At 42.6% G+C, this 21,465-nt stretch overlaps 1 protein-coding gene across 5 annotated transcripts in view; it reads right to left on the bottom strand.

Moving 5' to 3' along the window:
* CNTN1 (contactin 1) overlaps positions 1-21,465 on the bottom strand; it is a 484,199-nt gene that overhangs the window by 244,924 nt on the left and 217,810 nt on the right. The gene's annotated exons all lie outside the window — the stretch shown is intronic.

Below are 21,465 nucleotides of genomic sequence, written 5' to 3'. Positions count from 1 at the left end.
CACAGAACTTGGGCCCAAATGGGAAATCTCTGATACGGAATGCCATCTGTTGAGCAGATTTAGAGAGTGGAGTCGGGGAGACCGGGGAGCTCGGCGGCTGAGAGAACCCCTAGGCTCACGTGAACCCCATGGAAAGAGTTTCAACAGCAGGGCTGGTCTCACTCTGGGGATGAACTAGACTGTAGACTTGTCTCTAGACTGTAAGCTCGTTGTGGGCAGGGAATGCATCTGTTCATTGTTATATTGTACTCGCCCGAGTTCTTAGAGCTCTGCACACAGTAAGCGCTCAACAAATACAACTCAGTGAATGAATGAATTCACTGGCTCAGCCTCAGGTGGTTCACGGAAGTTGGTCGCACAATGCTTTTGGACCAACACCATCAAGAAGGGAGTAGCACTCTCTCTGAGCCAAAGCTTAGCATGGAAAGGGAAGAAAAAGGAGCAAAAGAGGAAATGGTACTAGAGAAGCAGCGTGGCTTAGTGGAAAGAGCCCGGGCTTGGGAGTCAGAGGTCATGGGTTCGATTCCCGGCTCTGTCACTTGCCAGCTGTGTGACTGTGGGCAAGTCACTTCACTTCTCTGTGCCTCAGTTACCTCATCTGGAAAATGGGGATTAAGACTGTGAACCTCATGTGGGACAACCTGATTACCCTGTATACCCCAGTGTCTAGAACAGTGCTCTGCACATAGTAAGCACTTAACAAATACCAACGTTATTATTATAAACCACGACAAGACGAACAAGATTTTTGTGTGCAGAATGTGGCCGGGATTGTGGGACCTCCATTGGCCTTTTCAGCACATTGGAACTGGTAAGGGAACTCATCAGGAGTGCTGTTTTCTTTGAAGATGAGGGACAACTCTATAAGCATCGTTGTGGGTAGGGAATGTGTTTGCCAACTGTTGTACTGTAGACTTCCAAGCACATAGAATAATAGCACTTAGCTATTATTATTATTATTATTATTATTATTATGGTTCTTGTTAAGCACTTACTGTGTGTCAAGCACTGTTCTAAGCCCTGGGGTAGGTAAAAGTCAATCAGGTTGGCCACAGTCCCTGTCCCATAGGGGGCTCACACTCTTATCATCATTTTACAGATGAGGTAACTGCAGGACAGAGAAGTGAAGTGATTTGCCCAAGGTTACACAGCGGACATGTGGCGGAGCTGGGATTAAAACCCTGGTCCCTCTACCTCCCGGGCCCCTGCTCTAACCATTAGGGAACACTGCTTCCGCACATAGTAAGCACTCAATAAATACTCTGAAACTACCACTTGCCAGACGGCTTGGCAACCCTCCAGATCACGAGCTATCCCTTTTCTGAGCAGATCCAGCCCCGCTGAGGCTGTGAAGAGGCCATGGGAGCTCTTGGTAACCAGCGCTTCCTGGAGGGAATTACTTAACTTAATGTGAGCGGTAGCTGTTTTCAGAGACGATCACATTTTCTTGATTGTATTTCAATCAATTAAATTGTAATGTAGCTGCAATTACTTCCATGGCTTACCAGACTAATTTCCTCAGCTCAATTTTCTACCTGAACAGCACTCGCTAACGTCACAACTGAATATTAGAGAAGTAGAATGGTCTAGCGGATAGAGCACGGGCCTGGGAGTCATAAGGTCATGGATTCTAATCCTGGCTCTACCACTTACCTGCTGTGTGACCTTGGGCAACTCATTAACTTCTCTGTGCCTCGGCTCCCTCGTCTGCCAAATAGGGATTCAAAGCCTGTTCTCCCTCCTACTTAGAGTATGAGCCTCATGTGGGACCTGATTATCTTACATCTACCCCAACACTTAGTAGAGTGCCTGATACATTGTAAGTGCTTAACAAAACCACAATTATCATTATTATTACTGCTATTATTAATTGTAAATCTATTTCTCCTTTGTGCCAAAAATATTTTTTCCGTAATAATAATAATAATTATGCTATTTGTTAAGCACTTACTATGTGCCAGGCAATGTACTAAGCACTGGGGTGATTACAAGCAAATTGGGTTGGGTACAGTCCCTAGCCCACGTGAGGCTCACAGTCTCGTTCCCCATTTTACAGATGAGGTAACAGAGGCAGAGAGAAGTGAAGTGACTCGCCCAAGGTCACACAGCAGACAAGGGGCAGAGCTGGGATTAGAACCCAGGACCTTCTGACTCCTCGGCCTGTGCTCTATTATGCCATGCTGTGTCTGCTACTGTAGAAATAGGCTCAGTGGAAAGAGCACGGGCTTTGGAGTCAGGGCTCATGAGTTCGAATCCCAGCTCTGCCACTTGTCAGCTGTGTGACTGTGGGCAAGTCACTTAACTTCTCTGTGCCTCAGTTCCCTCATCTGTAAAATGGGGATTAAGACTGTGAGCCCCACGTGGGACAACCTGATTCCCCTGTGTCTACCCCAGCGCTTAGAACAGTGCTCGGCACATAGTAAGCGCTTAATAAATACCAACATTATTATTATTATTATTAAATATAATTTAAGAAATTCTAAACTTTCTTCTAAAGGGAATTTCTCTAGTCATTAGTCTTTAGTCATTGCAATAGATTTGAAAAGTGCTACACTGTCTCAGGCAGTTTATAAACGCAGTGGGTTTGAAACAGGAATAAAGGCAACGTTACCTCTTTGACTCACTTTCCAGATATACCCTTTCTAAACCTTGGTTTTGTTTTACCTGTGAAGTACCAGCGAATCTCTTAGCTTTTATTTTTCTGACACGGTTAATGATCAACGCTTTTCATAAGTCATCTGGAGTTTTTTAATATTGACCATCATACCTGCACCTGAGGAGAACCATTATGGCCAATATTATAGCTACTGATCAATGTGCTATCAGCAAGTCTTTCACTCTTCAGACTAAAAGTTCTAGCCAATGCTAATGAAGCAGACTATCATTTTTAGTATATTCACGGCTGGCTCATTTTTGCCATTTTTATAACCCACAATTGGAGAATTGCTTTCCTGTGAATCTAGCTCCAGGTCAGGATGACATTGGCAATAATATTCCATGAATACTGAGAATTAGCATTCCTATCTCCTAGCACAATCCCAGGGAAAAAGTAAAAGACATGACTCAATCAGTGGTATTTATTGAGTACCTACTTTGTGCAGAGCTCTATACTAAACACTTGAGAAAATACAGTAGCGTTGATAGACATGATCCCTGCCTTCAAAGAGCTTGCTGTTGAAAGGAATTTTAAAGCCTCCTTTATGTGCCAGTCAGCTCAGAATGGCTTCAACTGAAGCCATTTGGTTTAATGGATAGAGCACGGGTCTGGGAGTCAGAAGGACCTGGGTTCTAAACCTCACTCTGCCACTTGTCTGCTGTGTAAGCTTATCCATGTCACTTAACTTCTTTGGGCCTCACTTTATCCCAACTGTGAAATGGAGATTAAGAGATTAAGACCGTGAGCTCCATGTGGGACCGGGACTGTGTCCAATCTGATTAGTTTATATCCAACCCAGTGATTAGGTCGATTAGACTGTAAGCCCGTCAAACGGCAGGGACTGTATCTGTTGCCAACTTGTTCATCCCAAGCGCTTAGTACAGTGCTCTGCACATAGTAAGCGCTCAATAAATACTATTGAATGAATGACAGTGCCTGGCACTTAGTAAGCAATTAACAAATACCATAAAAAAAAGGCTGTGGCAATTATTATCTGAGGACTGTTTTCCTTCTCTACCCTCTTTGTCATGACATGTAACAAACAGATATCAGCTCAGTTATTTCACTTTTTTATTCGTTTTTGCTTACTGCTAAAAGTTGTCTATTTCCCCATTTTCTTCCACTATATGTATATTTTCTTCTGCTCCCATTAAACTATACGTTTCTTGAAAGCAGATATCACACCCTCTACTTTTATTGTGTGGTCTGAGCGCTTAGTGTATAGCTCTGCACACAAGTGAAACTCAATTTATACTCATAAGCATAATAATTCAATTAAAAAAAAACCCAAAATAAGACCCTCGGTCTCACACACTGAGGAAGAAGATCAAATGCCTCATATTTGAATCTAAATACTTCTATATCCAAATATTTCCTAATTTTTCGAAGGACCTCTTGATGCCAAACACTGACATGAAGTGACTGAAGTGATTCTTTCCAATATTATTATTTTTGAAATTATAGTACAAAACTTAAGCTTTACAATGAATTACAGAAAAATAAACTTGCTTTACCCTATCAAATGTCATCTCAGTGGTTGAACATCCTTCTTCCCTTCCCTGATTAGAATCATTATGCGCTCCATGGGGCTATCCACACTGTATTTTGCACAAATTGTGAACTTGCAAAAGCAAAAGATATGCCAAGAGAGGATGTGAAACTCTCTGTTTGCTTAAAGCCTTTAAATAAGCCATGACATTTTTGAGAGATGATAGGTTTAGAGAGTGGCTTTCCAACTGTTTGTTCTCATCTTCTAGTAATTGGACAAGGACGGCCAAAGTCTTTTATATAGGCCACCGCTCAGCAGTCACACACGGTTTTCATAAAGTAATGACTTGGGATGCATCTGAGGCAGTGACCTAGCTGTGAAACATTCTCTTTCCTTCCTTCATGCTCCTGAGAGACCCAGCTCTCCAAAAGACAGTGTTTTCAGTACAAGGAATTCCATTAGAGCAATTACAGTGTTAGTAGGGCATTAAACCGTTTCAATTAAGGTAGAATACCGGGGCTTTTTACTTGTAGAAATACCAGTCATTCATTCATTTCATTCAATCGTAGTTATTGAGCACTTACCGTGCGCAGAGCACTGTGCTGAATGCTTGCAAAGTACAATTTGGCAACAAATAGAGACAATCCCTACCCAGCAGTCAACCATAATAAGTACACAAGTAAGTAGTATAATAAGTATTTATTTAGCGCTTACTATGTGCAAAGCACTGTACTAAGCATTTGGGAGAGTACAATACAACAATAAACAGACACATTTCCTGCCCACAAAGAGCTTACAGTCTAGAGGACTATACAATATAGAATGAAGATCTGGAATCTCATCTGAAACTGCTGAAAAATCATTCTCTAGGAGCAGCCACCCAACTCTTGAGGATCCTGAGAGAAGGAACTATGATTTTCCTTCTGTGGAAACTTTCTATATTTAAAGTTCATCCTAGGGGATTTAACTCTGGAGACCAACCTCCCCTTGAGGAAGGAACTAGTAAAATATGAAGTTAAATAGTACTGGGAAGCAGCAGCCTTTAGGGAGCCAAATTTGTGGGCAGAGAACGTATCTACCAACTCTGTTGTACTGTACAGTTACAACAGTGCTTGGCACACAGTAAGGGCTAGACAAATATCATCATCATCATTATTATTATCACTCTCCCAAATTTTAATGCAGTACCCTGCACACAGTAAGCACTCAATACCACTGACTGACTCCTCTATTAAGAACTGCCTCTTTCTCCCCAGTGTTTTAAAGTTGGGATAGCCGACTTACCTTGGCTCCTGTGATATCAGCCACAAGGGGAAGGAAGGTGAGGATAATAATAATAATGTTAATAACAATACTACTACTAATAATTAATTTATTCATTCATTCATTATTCATTGAGACTTTACTGCATGCATAACGCTGTACTAAGCGCTCAGAAAGTACAATTCTGCGATGAAGAGAGACAATTCCTGCCCACACCGGGCTTACAGTCTAGAAGGGGGGAGGAAGACATCGAAACAAGCAAGCTGGTATCAATATAAATAGAATTATAGATATATACACATCAAAACAAGTAAACAGGCATCAATATAAATAAATAGAAGTATAGATATATACATACACATATAACAATACTTGTTAAGAGCTATGTGTCCAACACTGTTCTAAGCAATGATACACATTAATCAGGTTGGAACATAGTTCCTGCCCACGTGGGGCTCACAGTCTAACAAGGAAGGAATGGGATTTAATCCAATTTTGCAGATGAGGTAATTGAATAGTTAAGTGTAGTTAATAGTTAATCAGAATAGTTAAGTGACTTGTCCAAGGTCACACAGCAGACACGTGGCAGAGGCAGGATTAGATTCGAGGTCCTCTGACTCCCAGGCCCGTGCTCTTTTCATTAGGCCGCACTGCATCAGTTGGCTTTAGGAGGTTTCGCCTGTGAATCCAGGAGACATAGATAGAGCCCGGGCTTGGGAGTCAGAGGTCATGGGTTCGAATTCCGCTTTGCCACTTGTCAGCTGTGTGACTGTGGGCAAGTCACTTAGCTTCTCTGGGCCTCAGTTACCTCATCTGTAAAATGGGGATTAACTGTGAGCCTCACGTGGGACAACCTGATTACCCTGTATCTACCCCAGCACTTAGAACAGTGCTCTGCACATAGTAAGCGCTTAACAAATACCCACATTATTGTAATCAACTCTTTAGAATTTAGAGTTGAGTGGTGACCATATCCCCCACTAGGTTGACATGAGGAGGTGAAACTTTTAATTTCATCCACACCTCATCCACTCTAGACCATAAGCTCATTATGGGCAGGGAACAGGGAATCCTTTGGCCTACTGGAAAGAGCACAGTCCTGGGAGTCAGAGGACTTGGGTTCTAATCATGGCTTCGCCACCTGCCTGTTGTGTGACCTTGGGCAAGACACTTAACTTTTCTGGGCCTCAGTGACCTCATCTGTAAAACGGATATTCAGAGTCTAAGCCCCATGTGGAACAGGGACTGTGTCTACCCTGATCTGATTGTATCTACCCTGGAGTTTAGTACAGTGCCTGGCATATAGTAAGCACTGAACAAATACCCTAATTACTATTATTATTTATTCTGTGGTATTATACTCTTCCAAGTGCTTAGTAGAGTTCTCTGCACATAAAAGGCAGTCAAAGCATACCATTGATTGACTGATCGATTGATACACATACACAAACACACGCACACCTTTTGGGGATGATGGGTTATCCAGCTAGCTCCCACACCCTCTCTTTTATTCCCCACCCAAAATTCCTTCTGGTCCAAATGGCCCGGATCCCGTTGACAGAGGTTATGTGAAGAGTAACTCCTTTTTCCATCCAGAGGTCAGCTTTAGTTCCTGAGATGTTAGAAAAGACCCTCATGATCATATCTGTTAGTCATTTATCTATATTAATGTCCATCTCCCCCTCTAGACTGTAAACTCATGGTAAGCAAGGGATGTGCCTGTTGACTGTTCCATTGTAATGTCTCAAGCATCCTGCTGATTGTTATATTGTACTCTTTCAAGCACTTAGTACAGTGCTATGCACACAGTAAGCGCTCAATAAATCTGACTGACTAATAGCCCCTCTGTCTCCTTCTTCCTGCCTGTATATTACTGTAATATCGGTCTCCACGACTAGAACTCAAGCTCCTCGAGGTCAGGGATCATGCCAGCTAACTCTTTTATACTTCCATTGCTTACCACAGTGCTCCTCCCCCAGTAGGCACTCAATAAATTCTATCGATTGGTTGTCCCAAGGCATAGAGCATTCTTCTGCAGACTCCAAAACCCAGCTGATAGAAAGATTTCAGACTATGTGGTTTCCTAGTAAGTTTTTAAGTCTGGCCCTGGATCTTTGATTTTTGGTAAAATATTAAAAAGGAAATGTTCATTTCTGAAAAAGAAAAATAATAGTGATGGTCTTTACTAAGCCATTACTTCATGCTTTTCAGTTTCCTTAATTTCCCTAAGGAACCCGGGGAGCTGCATCAGTGTTCTAGAGAATTCAGCATTCTTTCAGACCTTTCATTTTATGATATAGACACTTCAATTTGAACATCACAAAAAGAAAATGGCTTTCAGAGCTCGCGCGGCTTTGGTTTTGAATAAAAGGCTCAAGAGAGGCTAGAGACAAGCATCATAAGACTAAAACAATTGAACGGAACAGAATTAAATTGATTAGAGGATGCATAACTGGCCAAAGTACACAATTTATAAAAGATATATTATTATAAAAAGGATTTCATATTTAATTTCATTATGGTTTCTACTACAGTATTCTAACAGGTTTTAAATCAATTGCATTATCCCTTGGAACCAAGAGATTTTTTCATTATCAATTTTAAGGATTAATTTTTTCTCTCCAGGGCTCTGAGCTCTTCTACAGTAGTAATGATATATATTGAATATTATGTGCACAACACTGTACTAAGTGTTGCAAATGAATGAATAGGTGAAAATTAGACACAATCCCTATTCCTGGAAGGCTCACAATCTAAGAATATATGTAGGGGAGAGAGGATGGGAGACAGACGCATCAGGAGTGATGAAACACTAAAACAGCATAAAAGACAGGCAGATGGACAAAGAAGAGAAACAAAATCCATAGAATTCTGTGTATTTAGTACATCTTATGCCTGTTAAGTCACTTCAATGGAAAAATAAAAATAATCTACTGTAAATGAAAACAAAATTGCTAATTATATCCAAATTAATAGGTAGATGTCCATTTGCAGGAGAAAGAGGGTCAATGACTGTCAGCCTGACTCCTGCCAGCTCCTCTGACCACAGCTATTGAGGACACAAATGATAATAATAATGATAATAATGATTGTGTTTTTTGCTAAGCCCTTTCAAGATACCAAGCACTATACTAAACCCTGGGGTAAGTACAAGGTAATCAGATTGAACAGGCACATTTCCTCCAAGAGGCCTTCCCTGACTAAGCTCTCTTGACCTCTTCTCCCACTCCCTTCTGTGTCACCCTGATTGCTCCCCTTATTCATCCCCCCGCCCAGCCCCACAGCACTTACATCCATATCTGTCATTTCTTTATATTAATGTCCATTTTCCATTCTAGACTCTAAGATCATTGAGGCAGGGATTGTGTCAGTTTATTGTTATAATGGACTCTCCCAAACAGTTAGTACAGTGCCCCGCAAAGAGAAAGAGCTCAATAAATCTGATTGACTGGCTGACTGACAGCCCTGTCCCATATGGGGCTCACAGACTAAGCAGGAAGGAGAACAGGCAATCCCCACCCTCCAGGTGAGGAACATGAGCCACAGAGACTTACCCAAGGTCACCCAGCAGGTAAGTGGCAGACTAGAGATTAGAACCCAGGTTCTCTGACTTCCAGGCCGGTGGTCTTTCTGCTGGTTCATGCCTAAGTGGAAAGCCTCGCTGTCCTCCTGAGGCTGCCGGTGTAAATTTTATGATAGCCAATTTAGCAAAGACCAGGCCAAATGCAAGGAACCAATAAGGGAGCATTCATTCATTTATTTGATCGTATTTATTGAGCGCTTACTGTGTGCCAAACATTCTCCTTCCCACCTGAACCATGAACCTTCACCTCAAAGTCTTGGAAGTGGTTGTATTGAAGCCAAAGGATGAGGGAGCTGTAGCGTTTAATAGTTGATGCTACTATTTTAACTCACTCTTGCCTCACACCTTCCCTTATCCAACAGTCAGTTAGAAGAATGGCACAGAGATTTGAGGAGAAGTTACTGGAAAATCCCCTTTCCCTCCCTTTCTTAGCCATCCCCCATCATGCTTATTCCTTCCTGTCCGTGCCAAGGATTATAATAATAATAATGATAATAATAATAATATTTGTTAAGCATTATGTCCCAGGCACTGTACTAAATACTGGGACAGATACAAGCTAATCAGATTGGACACCATCCATGTCCCACATGGAGCTCACAGTCTTAATCCCCATTTTACAGATGAGGTAACTGAAGCATAGCAGAGTAAAGTGAATTGACCAAGGTCACCGCACAGACATATGGGAGAGTCAAGATTGGAACCCAAGTCCTCTGACTCCCTAGGCCTACGCTCTTTCCATTGGCCATGCTTCTTCTCACTAGGCCACAATGCCAAATTCTGCCTCCCCAGTGGATTTGGGAGTATCTCGTAGCATTCTATAGAACGACAGCACGGAAATGGTGCGATTCTAATCATAGAAGCAGGAAACTCTCAGATGAGTGTGTTAGGAGGAGTATGATCGGTTACTACTAATTTCTTCTAAGATTTTGTATAGGGTTTCTATTTTTCTATTAACGAATTTCAGCTTTGATTGCACCACTTCCCCAGTAACCCAAATCATACGTCGGCTAACGGTTTTGTTGATTATGCACAGTGAAGCAGCTGATTTGCAAACACAACAAAGAATATGGCACCTCAGCAAAAATGGAAGAGTTATTTGCAAAAACAATTTGCAAATTGTTGTAAATATTCCTGCCATCACTAACTCAACAATAAACTCAACAAGAAGGCAAAAATCATAGTAGCCTTTCTTCTTTCTATCAGTTAATCAATGGTAGTAACTGAGTGTTAACTCTGTGTAGAACACTTGAGTACGTGCTCGGGAGAATAATAACAATAATAATAATAATAATGTTGGTATTTGTTAAGCACTTACTAAGTGCCAATCACTGTTCTAAGCACTGGGGTAGACACAAGGTAATCAGGTTGTCCCACTTAGGGCTGACAGTCATCATTCCCATTTTACAGATGAGGTAACTGAGGCACAGAGAAGTTCAGTGACTTACCCAAGGTCACCCAGCTGACAAGCGGTGGAACCAGGATTAGAACCCATGACCTCTGACTCCCAAGCCCGGGTTCTTTCCACTGAGCCACACTGCTATGATACAATAGAGAAGAAAGACATGACCTTGGCCCAAGAGAAATTTTCAGACTGGAGGGGGAGACAGACATTAAAAGAAATAGCATATGGATATAATAATTATAATAATTTTTATGATGGTATTTGTTCTAGCACCTACTATGTGCCAAGCACTGTTCTAAGTGCTGGGGTAGATCCAGGGTCATCAAGTTGTCCCACGTGGGGCTCACAATCCTAATCCTCATTTTATCAGGTTGGACACAGTCCCTGTCCCATGTGGGGCTCACATTCTCAAACCTCATTTTACAGATGAGGTAACTGAGGCACAGAGAATTAAGTGGCTTGCTCAGTATCTTACAGCAGACAAGTGGTGGAGCTGGGATTAGAAACCACATCTTCTGACTCCCAAGCCCGGGCTCTTGCCACTAGGCCACACTGCTCCTCTTCTGTACAGAAGGGGAGATGGGTTGACTACCAAAGTGTTTAAGGCACACAGACTCAGGAGCATAAGGAACACACAAGGGAGGGTGAACAGGGGGAATGAGGGCTTAGTCAGGGAAGTCCTCTTGGAGGCGACATGATTTCAACAGGACAACGAAGGCGGGGAGAGTGGTGGACTGTTGGGTAAGCAGCATGGTGTAGTGGATAGATCATGGGCCTAGGAGTCAGAGGGTCATAGGTTCTAATCCCGGTTCCTCCACTTGTCTGCACTGTGACCTTGGGCAAGTCACTTCACTTCTCTCTGCCTCAGTCACCTCATCTGTAAAATGAGGTTTGAGACTGTGAGCCCCACATGGGACAGGAACTGTGTCCAACCTGATTTACTTGTAATAATAATGTTGGTATTTGTTAAGCGCTTACTATGTGCCGAGCACTGTTCTAAGCGCTGGGGTAGACACAGGGGAATCAGGTTGTCCCACGTGGGGCTCACAGTCTTAATCCCCATTTTACAGATGAGGGAACTGAGGCACCGAGAAGTTAAGTGACTTGCCCAAAGTCACACAGCTGGCAAGTGGCAGAGCCGGGGTTTGAACCCATGACCTCTGACTCCAAAGCCCGTGCTCTTTCCAGTGAGCCACGCTGCTTGTATCCACCCCAGTGCTTAGTACAGTGCCTGGCATATAGTAAGCACTTAACAAATATCATAATTATTATTAATAATAATATTGGTATTTGTTAAACACTTACCCAGTGCCTGGGACATAGTGCTTAACAATTATTATTATTATTATGATCCTTGGCAAGGACAGGAAGGAATAAGCATGTTGGGGGATGGCTAAGGAAGGGAAGGAGAGGGGATTTTTCCAATAACTTCTCTTCACATCTCTGTGCCATTCTTCTCAATGACTGTTGGATAAGGGAAGATGTGAGGTAGGAGTGAGTTAAAAATAGTAGCATAAACTATTAAATTCTACTGCTCCCTCATCCTTTGGCTTCAATACAGCCACTTCCAAGACTTTGAGGTGAAGGTTCATGGCCTGGAAGTCAGAGAACCTGGGTTTTAATCTCCAAAAATAATAATAATAAGGATAATATTGGTATTCGTTAAGCACTTACTATGTGCAGAGCACTGTTCTAAGCACTGGGGTAGATACAGAGTCATCAGGTTGTCCCACGTGAGGCTCACAGTTAATCCCTATTTTACAGATGAGGTAACTGAGGCCCAGAGTAGTTAAGTGACTTGCCCACAGTCACAAAGGGGGTGGAGGCTCCAGACTAGAGGGAGGATATGGGTAAGGGATCAGTGGAGGAACACATGAGAGGGAGAAGCAGTGAATAAATTGGTTTTAGAGAAACAAAGTGTGTGGGCTGGATTAGAGTACAAATTTAGCAAATTATGGTAAAAATAATACAAATTATGGCACTTGCTAAGCACTTACTATGTGCCAAGCACTGTTCTAACCACTGGAGTAGGTACAAATTAATTAGGTTGGTCACAGTCCCTGTCCCACCAAGGGCTCTCACTCATAATCCTCATTTTACAGATGAGGTAATTGAGGGCCAGAGAAGTTAAATGACTTGCCTAATGTCACACAGCAGATATGTGACAGAGCCCCGATTGGAATCCATGTCCTTCTGACTCCCAGTCCCATGTTCCATTCACTAAACCATGCTCCTTCTCTTATGGTAGGAGAGGGAATACTGACTGAGTGCCTTAAAGTTGGTAAGGAGCTTCCATTTGATAAGATAATTACAGTGTTTGCTTAACACATACTATGCATCAAACCCTGTCCTAAGCACTGGGTAGAGACAGATAATTAGATCAAACATAGTCCATGTCCCATATGGGACTCAAAGTAAATAGGAGAGAAAAGAGAATTCACAGATGAGGAAACCAAGGCACAAGTCCACAGCTGGCAAGTAGCAAAGTCAGGATTAGAACCCAGGTCCTCAGACTCCCAGGCCCATGCTTTTTCCACTAGGCCATGTTGCTGCCAAATGTGGCCTAATGGAAGGGGTTCATTCATTCATTCACTCAATAGTATTTATTGAGCGCTTACTATGTGCAGAGCACTGTACTAAGTGCTTGGAAGGGATGGATAGGAATCCACTGGAGATTTTTAAGGAGTGGGGAAACTTGGACTGAACTTTCTTAGAAAAATGATCCAAGCAATAGAATGAATTATGCACTGGAGTGGGGAGTATCAGGAAGCAGAGAGATTAGCATGGAGGCTGATGTGATAATCAAGGGGAATTTCAAAATAGCTTGGATCTGCATGGTTGCAATTAAGGTGGAGAGGAAAGGGTAGGTACCAGAAACGCTGTGATTTTTGGTGGCAGACTGAATATGAGAGTTGAATGAGAGAGATGAGTTTGAGAATATTGCCAATTTACGGTCTGGCGCATCAGGGAGGATGGTGGTAAAAACAATAATAATAATAATAATGGTGGTATTTGTTAAGCTCTTACTATGTGCAAAGCATTGTTCTAAATACTGGGGGGATACAAGGTGATCAGGTTGTCCCACATGCGGCTCACAGTTTTAATCCCCATTTTACAGATGAGGGAACAGAGGCACAGAGAAGTAAAGTGGCTTGCCCAAAGTCACACAGCTGGCGAGCGGCAGAACTGGGATTAGAATCCACGACCTCTGACTCCCAAGCCCGGGCTCTTTCCACTGAGCCACGCTGCTTCTCAGCACTTATGTACATATCAGCAATTTAATTATTCATATTAAAGTCTGTCTCCCCCTCTTGACTCTAAGCTTTTTGCGGGCAGGGAACGTGCCCATTTACTGTTATATTGTTCTCTCCCAAGTGCTTAGTATAGTGCTCTGCATACTGTATGTTTTCAATAAATACGATTGACTGAGTAAAAAGTGATGGGGAGGACAACGTTTGGATGGGAAGATGAGGAATTCTGTTCTGGACACATTAAGTTGGAGGGGGCCTGAAGGCAGGAAGAATTGCGAGCTTGCAGAGAAGTTGGCATCTGCCTGGAGAAGTAGATTTGGGAATCACCCGGGTAAAGGCGTAGTTGAAGCCAAGTGAACTAATGAATTCTACAGGGGAATATGTGTAGGTGGGGAATAGAATATGATTTAGAGCTGAGCCTTGAGGAACTCCCTTAGTAAAGGGGTTGAAGGCAGAGAATGAGCCTGGGAGGGAGACTGAGAATGAATGGTTGGAGAGACATGAGAACCAGTAGAGGAAAGTATCAGTGTGCCCAAGGTTAGATAATGGTTCCAGGAAAAGACAGTGGTCCACAGTGTCAAAGGCAGCTAAGAAGTCGAGGGCGATTATGATGGAAATCAACGATGACCTTCGAGAGAGGACAGTTTCTGTGGAGTGGATGGTTTGGAAACCGGATTGCAGGGGTCAAGCAGAGTTGGAGGAGAGGAAGTATGGCAGTGTGTGTGAACAGCTCACTAGAGGGGTTTGGGTAGAGTTTTCTAGTAGCAAAGTCTCAACATTGTGGAATTGCAGCAGACTGTGAGTACATAATAGTAATAGGCAGTCCAGGCTGTGTAACTCTCACTGTAATTGTCACCTTAGTGCTTCAATGGGCCAGAAGCGCTCAAATTACAGTAATCGCTTGTCGGGATTTAATGAACTATATCATCATCGTTCTTATCGCATTCCTTATAGTTACACGTGTAACCTTAGTTCACTTTTATAGCTTTCTTTCAATAAATGAACTTAAGGACTCAAAATTCCCCCTTATTTAAGTGAATGGTGATTTTTGGCATGATTGGATCCTTTCTTCATAACAGTGGAAAAGCAAATCATTCACTGGGAGAAGGGGATTCAATGCAAAACTGAAAAGCTAAATCATTTCTGAAAACATAGTCTCTCTTTTCAGGGAAGGAAATATGCAAGGAAAGATGTACTTTTCCCAGGCTTAAGAGACTGCTCTTCAACCTTTAAGCATTTATTATAAGAAATATAAATGCAAAATGGTAAATTTTGACTTCCATTCCTGATTTCCAGCTAATTGTAACATGTCATTTGGGATAAATAAAGTAATCACTTTTATCACTTATTTCTATGAATGTTCTATTTCCCCTATAATCTGCTAGAGAAATGCTCATTTATGCAAGGGTGGCTTATTTTGAGTGGTGAGTAACGTAGACAGCGATGAAGATAGTCCAGGTTTTATTAACAATAATGATAATAATGATAATTATGTTATTTGTGAAACGCTTACTAAGCGCAATGCACTATCGTAATTGCTGGGGTAGATGCAAGGTAATCAGGTTGGATGCTGTCTGTCCCGCATGGGGCTCACAGTTTTAATCCCCATTTTACAGATGGGGTAACTGAGCACAGAGAAGTAAAGTGACTTGCCCAAGATCAGACAACAGCCATGTGACAGAGCCAGGAACAGAACCCACATCCTCTGACTCCCCGGCCGGTGCTTGTTCCACTAGGGCAGAATTGTAACCAGATATTCTATGTAGAGGGTAGAATTACAGACTACGTGGAGAATTACACTTTTCCACAGACTAGAAACATCATCCACAGAAGCATCATAGAATGCAAACTGCAACATTCTTTCTTTCCCAAGTGGATCTTTTCAATATAGTGTCTTAACCCATTCTACCTCATGGTTCCTTAGTTGAATTTATGCAGAAATTAAAAGAAATTAAGATCCATATTTACGGTCCATATTCTAGATCATACCTGGTCTCCAACCACCACACTTACATGTCGCACAAATGAGATTCTGGCGCTCCTCCATAAAATTCCATAAATACAACTGTTGTTGAAAGATTTAGCCATAGAACCAAGGAAGTAATTTGTATGTTTCTTTCTAGCCACACTAACTGATGTTTTCCAATTAAGCACAGGGTGCAAATAAATGTAATCCAACACAGGTATCTGGTCAAGTTGCCTTTAGCCTGTCTGTTTTTCTTAAACTGCATCACACTTTCTGCTTAGACTCACCATAATGCTTTTCAGCAAATCAAGTAAGCGTTCAATAAATACAGTTGATTGATTGATTGACTGATCCCAATGTCCTGACTAAAGTATACAATTAATTGATGACCTGATGTGGTTTCAGTAAAAATTGTCAACTGGGATATCTTGCAGAGCCTAAGAAATAAATGAGAAACTACAGCCTTCAAAGGTAATTACAGCCAGAATCATTTATGGAAATGTTCAGAAGTGTTTCCTATTGGGGAGATGTGTAGGCAAAAACACAAAAGGACATATTTATGGTTAGTGTTCACATTCAAGGCTGCCATTTTGTGTGGGGCAGCTTTAGGAAAAACACAAAGTTTAAACAAACTCTGGTCACTGGAGGTTCAAATACAACCAAAACAAAAAGCATTTTTATATTTGTGGTGCTTCAGCTCTTCTCTCCACTAAGCTGTAATCCGGTCCACAGTACTATAAGCTCCTTGAGGGCAGGGGTCGTGTCTATCAAATCTCTTGTATTGTATTCTCCCTACTGCTTAGTTTGCTCTGCACCTAGTAAACACTCAATAAGTGCCATTGTTTTAATTGATTCATAGACTCTAGAAAGGATATTTGCATACTAAATTTACTACAATATATAAGGGATACAGAACACCCTATGGCTGAGGCTTCACTTGATTTGACCTTTCATCTTGTAGTGGAAATGGAAAATAAAGTTGTTTCTATTAGGAAGATAATAATAATAATAATGATAATGTGCCAGACACATTACTATGTTCCTGGCACTGTTCTGAGTGCTGGGGTAGAAAAAAGATAACTGGGTCAGATATAGTCCTTGCCCCACAGAGAGCTCGTAGTCTTAATCCCTGTTTTACAGATGAGGGAACTGAGGCACAGAGAAGTGAAGTGACCTGTCCAAGATCACACAGCAGACAAGTGGCAGAGCCAGGATTAGAATCCATGAGTTTATGACTCCCAGGCCTGTGCTCTATCCACTAAGCCATGCTGCTTCTCAAATATTATATTATATTGTAAAGTATTATAAAGTACTAATTCAGGCAATTCTCAACCAGAAGAGTTAATAGTACTTAGTACGCATATATTTCTACAGAATTTATTCAAACATTCAATCTCAGATTACTCTACAGCCTTTGAAAGCAGGATTTGAAAATAAATTTCACTTTCCATGAAATTCTTATACCCTGTAAATATTAGTATATAAGTACCAACACAGGCAATTCTTTTAAACTACAGAATGCTGTTAGTATAATTTATTGTACTATCACAGAAAAATAATCTAATTCAGATTTCTTGGTTTGGGCAAGATAATAATGATAATAATAGTATTTGTTAAGCACTTACTATGTGCCATGCACTGAATTAAATGTGGGGGTAGATACAAGCAAATGAGGGTGGACACAGACACTTTTCGAGCTCACGGTCTTAATCCCCATTTTACAGTTGAGGTAACTGAGGCATATAGAGAAGTGAAGTGACTTGCCCAAGGTCACAGCAAGCAAGCGGTGGAGCTGGGATTTGAACCCAGGTTTTTCTGACTCTCTTACCCATGCTCTATGCACTAATTATAATAATAATAATTATGGTATTGGTTTAGTGCTTACTTTGTGCCAGGCACTGAACTACGCACTGGGATAGATACAAGGTCAGATTGGACACAGTCCCTGTCCCACATGGGGCTCACAGTCTAAGTAGGAAGAGGAAGAGGTAGTAAATCCTCATTCTATAGGTGAGCAAACTAAGGCACAGATAAGTGAAGTGACTGGCCAAAGGTCACACAGCAGACGAGTGGCAGAATTGGGATTAGAATCCATCATCTTCTGACTCCCAGGCCCGTGCTCTGCCCACTACACCATACTGCATCTTACTATGCTATAGTGCAGTTCTCTCATTCAAGCACAACTGTAGCTGAGGGCACCAGGCTGAGACCAGACTGGTGGAGTTAAGGGTACTTTGGGATCTGGACCAACTGAGCTCTGAACCCGCCTGGGAAATACAGCTGCCATTTTAAGGGCTGTGGCCCTTTAAATGTGTTCCATCAGTCCAAAATGATCCCAACTCCAGTAGGATCCCAGCATGAAGGGAAACCAAAGCAAGGAGTCAGAGAAATTCACACTGGAATGAACCACAGGCAGTAGGGGAAACAGGGCTTTAGTCCCCCTTGGATTTTTATGAATTGCTTCAAGATGGACCAAGCCTGTGTTGTGGTCTCCATGGCCTCCATCTTAATCATTCTGTAATCGTGCAAAACTGCATACTTATCTGAACCTTAAATATTTCAGGAATTATTCTTCTCCAGACATCTATCGAATACCCAAAACATCATTTTAGGAGTACATAAGGATCGGCAGAGAGACCAAAAACCTACAAACGTTATTGACTGAGGCAAAACTGGGGAAAAAAATCATGTAGATTCAAAGCAACATGAAATGTTACTGCAATGTTCATATCTTCATGCTAGGTTAATTCCCTTACCCTCAGTTTGGAGATGGAATGGGATGTCGTCTGGGAAAAAAAACCAATTATAATAATTGTCATATTTGTATAGCACCTTGTGTCAAGCGTGATCCTAAATGCTAGGGGAGAAATAAAATCAACAGGTCAGACACCGTCCCTGTTCCACATGGGGCTCACAGTCTAAATAGGGGGAGGAATGTATTGTATCCTCGTTTTAAAGATGAGAAAACTAAGGCACAGAGAAGTTAAGTGACTGACCCCAGGTCACATAGCAGCAAGTAAGAGAACCCACAGTTTCTGCTTCCCAGATCTGTGCTCTTCCCCGATTTGAAAGTGAAAGATTTTCAGTCAAAGAAAGGCACAGACAGTACATGGAAGAGTCAAGAAGGCGGCCCAGAAGAGAGCTAGCATGGAGGAGCAAATAGGGCAAGCTGGAGTATTGTGGCTGTAGAGAGAAGACAAGCAATAAGGAGTGTTCGTATGGGAAGCCTTGAAGATGCTAGTTAGGAGCTTCTATTTGATGTGGAGGAAACTGGGGAGCTAATGGAGTCAATCAATCAATCGATTGCATTTACTGAACGCTTACTGGGTGCCGAACACTGTACTGAGTGCTTTGAAGGCACATATAATCAATCAATTGTATTTATTGAGCACTTAAAGTGTGCTGGGCAGTGGACTGAGTGCTTGGGAGAGTACAACACAACAATATAACTGATATATTCCCTGCCCGCAGTGAGTTTATGGCCCAGAAGGGGAGACAGACATTACTATGAATAAATTAGAGATATACACATAAGTGCCGTGGGGCTGGGAGTGGAGATGAATAAAAGGAGCAAGTCAAGGTGATGCAGAAGAGAGTGAGAGATGAGGAAAGGAGAGTTCAGTCAGGAAAGGCCTCTTGGAGGAAACGTGCCTTAAATAAGGCGTTGAAGGCTGTGGGGAGAGTCGGATATGTCTGTCTGTCAGATGTGAAAAGGAGGGTGCTCCAAGCCAGAGCCAGGACATGGGCGAGAGGTCGGTGGTGGGATAGATGAGAGTGGGGTGCAGTGAGTGGATTGGCATTAGAGGAGTCAAATATGTGGGCCGGGTTGTAGCAGGAGATAACGAGGTGAAGTAGGAGGGTGAAGGTTGAGTGCTTTAAAGCCAAAGGTAAGGGATTTCCGTTTGTTGCAAAGGTGGATGGGCAACCACTGGAGGTTCATGAGGAGTGGGAAAACATGGACCGAATGTTTTTGTAGGAAAATGATCCAGGCAGCATGGTGAAGTATGGACTGGAGGTCTACAGTCACTGGATGGGAAAGTCGATGGGAAGATAGGATTTGGGTGGGAAGATAAGGAGTTCTGTTTTGGAAATGTTTAAGTTTGAGGTGATGGCATGACATCCAAGTAGAGATGTCTTGATGGCAGGAGGGAATAGAAGATGTAGAGAGAAAGAAAGAACAGGGTTGGAGATGTAGATTTGGAAATCATTTTCATAGAGGGGGTAGTTGAAGCCGAGGGTATGAATGAGTTCTCCAAGGGAATGGGTGTAGATGGAGAATAGAAGGGGAACCAGAAATGAATCTTGAGGGATGCACACAGTTAGGGGATGGGACGCAGAGGAGGAGTTCACAAAAGAGACTAAGCGGCCAGAAAGATTGAAGGAGAAGCAGGATAGCACAGCGTCAGTGACGCTGAGGTTGGATAAGGTTCCAGGAGAAGAGGGTGGTCAGCAGTGTCGAAGGCTGCTTGAGAGGTTGAAGAGGATTAGGATGGAATAGATGCCACTGAATTTGGTAAGAAGGAGATCATTTGTGACTTTTAAGAGGGAGGTGTCTGTGGATAGAAGGGGATGGATTGGAGGGGATAAAGGAGAGAATTAGAGGAGAAGAACTTGAGACAGTGGGTATAGAAAACTCGCTCAAGGAGTTTGGGGAGGAATGGTAGGAGGGAGATGGGGCAATATCTGGAGGGAGCCACGGGGTCAAGAGAGGGGTTTTGTAGAATAGGGGAGACAAGAGCATTGTTTGAAAGCGGTGGAGAAGAAGTCATTGCAGAGAAAACAGCTGATGATAGTGGTCAGAGAGGGAAAAAAGAAAGAGACAAATGCTTTAATAAGGTGCAAAGGGATGGGGTTAGATGTGCAAGTGGAAGGGATAGCTTTTGAAAGAAGGCAAGAGATCTCCTCTTGAGATAGTGCTGGGAAGAATGGGAGAGTTGAAGAAGGGGTAGGAGGAGGGAGGGACTGGAGAGCAACAGGGATCACGCCTGAGAGTTTCAATTTTTTCAATAAATTAGGTAGCCAGGTCATTGTGGTGTGGGATGGGAGAGGCTGTGGGGAAGAGGGTTTGAGGGGGGTATTAAACATCTGGAACAACTGGTGAGGGCAATGGGTGTGGGTATCAATAAGAATGGAGAAATCATTTTGCAGGGCAAACGAGAAGGCAAAGTTAAGCACGATGGATAACAGTAATACTAATAGTGATGGCGCTTGTTGAGCTGTTATGTGCCAAGCACTGTTCTAAGCACTGAGGGAAATCAATCAATCATATTTATTGAGCACCTACGGTGTGCTGAACACTGTACTAAGCAATTGGGAGAGTTCCATAGAAAGATAAGCAGCATGGCTCAGTGGAAAGAGCAGGGGCTTGGGAGTCAGAGGTCATGGGCTCTAATCCTGGCTCTGCTGCTTGTCAGCTGTGTGACTTTGGGCAAGTCACTTAACTTCTCTGTGCCTCAGTTCCCTCATCTGGAAAATGGGGATGAAGACTGTGAGCCCCACATGGGACAACCTGATCACCTTGTATCCCCCCCAGTGCTCAGAACAGTGCTTTGCACATAGTAAGCGCTTAACAAATACCATGATCATCATCATCATATAAAGGGTGAGAGTATTCCAGGCCGGGGGAGGATTTGGACAAGGAGCCGACAGTGAGATGGATAAGATGGAGGTACAGTGAGTAGGGGGGCGTTAGGGAAACAAAGTGTTAAGGCTGGGTTGTAACAGGACATCGGCAGGGCCAGGTAGGAGGGGGAGAACTGTTGAGTGCCTTGAAGTCAATGGTAAAAAGGATCTGCTTGATGTGGAGATGGATGGGCAACTATTGGAGATTAATGAGGAGTGGGGAGATGTCA

This window comes from Ornithorhynchus anatinus, chromosome 2 (genome assembly GCF_004115215.2).
Source record: "Ornithorhynchus anatinus isolate Pmale09 chromosome 2, mOrnAna1.pri.v4, whole genome shotgun sequence".
NCBI lineage: Eukaryota > Metazoa > Chordata > Mammalia > Monotremata > Ornithorhynchidae > Ornithorhynchus > Ornithorhynchus anatinus.
The sequence above is the reverse complement of the archived record's forward strand: the minus strand, read 5'-3'. Positions and strand labels throughout refer to the sequence as shown.